The sequence below is a fragment of the Amblyomma americanum genome, chromosome 8 (assembly GCF_052857255.1).
Source record: "Amblyomma americanum isolate KBUSLIRL-KWMA chromosome 8, ASM5285725v1, whole genome shotgun sequence".
In the NCBI taxonomy this organism is placed as follows: domain Eukaryota; kingdom Metazoa; phylum Arthropoda; class Arachnida; order Ixodida; family Ixodidae; genus Amblyomma; species Amblyomma americanum.
The window spans coordinates 162,828,130-162,831,429 of record NC_135504.1 but is presented as its reverse complement, the minus strand read 5'-3'; the positions used below and the strand labels follow the sequence as shown (position 1 = coordinate 162,831,429).

Below are 3,300 nucleotides of genomic sequence, written 5' to 3'. Positions count from 1 at the left end.
CCGAGGTGTACAAAAAGAGATTCGACAGACTGCTTACTACATGAGCTATCTTTTACAACCTGGTAATCAACACTATTCTTTATGAAAAGCGATACACCCCCACCGCGTGATTGGCGGCACCTTGGTAAAGATATCATGGCATATCCGGGTATTTCAGCGGTTTCATTTTCCTTTAACCATGTTTCTGTAATTGCAATAATGTCATAATGAAAGGAGAATTGTGATAAATAGGAAAGAAGAAGGTCTATGTTTTTATGTATGCTGCGGATATTACAATGCAAAATAGATAGGTTTTCCCTTTATATCCAGGTTTGCTCGATTTGCTTTACACAAACAGCCATTGTGTTAGAGAACTTGTCGCAAGTCTTCTGCACTTGTCACGTGAAGAACATGTGAGTTTTCAACTTTGCGCATCAAAATTTTTCCGTCTGACACCCACGTGAACTTCCATTTTTTCTCTTTCTTTGCTTTCACCGCCATTCCCAGCAATACTTTATTAGCAGGACATAAGTGCTCATTCACAAAAACGGGCGTATTGCCTTCAAAACCCAACTGAGAAACATTAAGCCTTTGCTTCTTTGCAACTTTTAGAATTTTATCCCGCACTGTACGGGAAAAAAATTTGACAATTATGTTCTGTTCATCTTTTTTCTTTGTAGGTACACGATGAATAACCTCAATGTCAGACTCGACCACTTCAGTGTTCAGGCATCCAGAAATCGTTTTCATGGTGGAGATGAGGTTCTCGTCCGCAACCACAGGAACACCCTTTATCTCCAGGTTATTTCGGCGACTGTATTGTTGCATATCAGTCAACTCTCTCCTGACTTACTTTAATTCTGATGTCAAATGGGCGTTAGTACTCCTTATTGCCTCATTTTCTGCTTTAGTGACAGCAAGTTCTTTCCTCATCTCCACCATTTCCGATCTGAAACCCTCGAACTTTTCATTGATCAAGCTCATAGATTCTTTCAGCGATTGTAACTCTGTTTCAATCACCGTTTTCACCGTATCTTTCAGTTCTACATGCTTGGCATCAAAAAGAGCGGATAACTCGTTCAGGGCCTTTGCTAGTTCCTTGATCGTTGACGGCGCTTTATCAGACATGATTCTCGCCAAAAGTGGAGCAATCCAGTGCCAGAGATACGCTCTTTAACCTAACAGGAAAAGACTTCCAGCACGTACCTGCACAGAAGGAACGGGGGGTTAACCGCTGCCCAGTCTCGCGGCTGCCTGGATTGCTCCAAAATGACGACCCCCGTCGACCAACGCAGTCTTTTATAGCTGAGCGGTGACGTCAGACCAGGCCAGACGCGTCAAGGGGGAGTTTCCGCAGGAACATCTTGCGCCGACACGTGTGTACCGCCGCGACAGCACAGTGATGTGGCAGGGATGAGGTGACGATGGTCCAGCCGCAAAAACACTTGATCGCCGTCGAAGCTCTGCACAGAAGGAACGGGGGGTTAACCGCTGCCCAGTCTCGCGGCTGCCTGGATTGCTCCAAAATGACGACCCCCGTAGTAGTAGTAGTAGTATTAAGTGGATGAAAGGGGAAGAGGAAAGGAAAATGCACGGGCCTGTGACTGGTGTTAAAACACCACCACCACTGCCGGCGTGCAGATAGAGAGAAGGATAGGTAGGGTTTCAGAGGAAGAAGGAAGAACGCGCGCGCAGGGGTGCGCGGCGTTGCCCCGAAGTCTGGCGTCGACCAACGCAGTCTTTTATAGCTGAGCGGTGACGTCAGACCAGGCCAGACGCGTCAAGGGGGAGTTTCCGCAGGAACATCTTGCGCCGACACGTGTGTACCGCCGCGACAGCACAGTGACGTGGCAGGGATGAGGTGACGATGGTCCAGCCGCAAAAACACTTGATCGCCGTCGAAGCTCTGCACAGAAGGAACGGGGGGTTAACCGCTGCCCAGTCTCGCGGCTGCCTGGAGCCGCCGTTTCACCGAGATGCCTACCGGATTAGCAAGCTGCCACCGCTGACTGAATTCTTGACCCCTGCAACCGTTGCACAGATTACCTGTGCGCACCGCAGCCGTTTTTGGAAGCGTCCAACCTTCTAACCTGGCAACACGCAACAATATCAGCTGGTCAGGACACCTACATAAGGCGTGCGGATTTCACCGTCCACTCGGGCCACAGCACTGCTGAAAAAATGTCACGCCGCAAACCGTTCATTCTCTTTCAGGCGCTGCTGCGGACCGGATTCTACTATCAGCCACCCGTTTCACCGAGATGCCTACCGGATCCGCAAGCTGCCACCGCTGACTGGATTCTTGACCCCTGAAACCGTTTTACAGATTACCTGTGCGCCCCGCAGCCGTTTTTGGAGGCGTCCAACCTTCTGATGTGGCAACACGCAACAATAACAGCTGATCAGGGCACCTACATAAGGCGTGCGGATATCACCGTCCACTTTGGCCACGGCACAGCTGAAGAAATGCCACGAACCTCACCGTTCGTGCAGTTTCAGGCGCTGCTGCTGACGGGATTCTACTATCACCCACCCGTTTTTCCGAGATGCCTACCGGATCCGCAAGCTGCCTCCGCGGACTGAATTCTTGACCCCTGAAACCGCCTTACAGATTACCTGTGCGCACCGTAGCCGTTTTGGGAGGCGTCCGACCTTCTAACCTGGCAACACGAAACAACATCAGCTGATCAGGACACCTACATAAGGCGTGCGGATTTCACCGTAAACGTGGGCCACAGCACTGCTGAAAAAATGCCACGCCGCTAACCGTTCATTCTTTCAGGCGCTGCTGCTGACCGGATTCTACTATCAGTCACCCGTTTCACCGAGATGCCTACCGGATCCGCAAGCTGCCACCGCTGACTGGATTCTTGACCCCTGAAACCGTTTTACAGATTACCTGTGCGCCCCGCAGCCGTTTTTGGAGGCGTCCAACCTTCTGATGTTGCAACACGCAACAATAACAGCTGATCAGGGCACCTACATAAGGCGTGCGGATTTCACCGTCCACTTGGGCAACGGCACAGCTGAAGCAATGCCACACCGCTCATCGTTCATTCTGTTTCAGGCGCTGCTGCTGACCGGATTCTACAATCAGCTACCCGTTTAACCGAGATACCTACCGGATCCCCAAGGTGCCACCGCTGACTGGATCCTTGACCCCTGCTACCGTTGTACAGATAACCTGTGCGCACCGCAGCCGTTTTTGTAGGCGTCCAACCTTCTGACCTGGCAACACGCAACAATAGCAGCTGGTCAGGACACCTACATAAGGCGTGCGGATTTCACCGTCCACTCGGGCCACAGCACTGCTGAAAAAAT

At 50.9% G+C, this 3,300-nt stretch overlaps 1 pseudogene; it reads right to left on the bottom strand.

The window, feature by feature from the left end:
* Positions 1-317: 317 nt before the first annotated feature.
* Positions 318-1,020, bottom strand: LOC144100759 (uncharacterized; annotated as a pseudogene).
* Between the last annotated feature and the right edge of the window lie 2,280 nt (positions 1,021-3,300).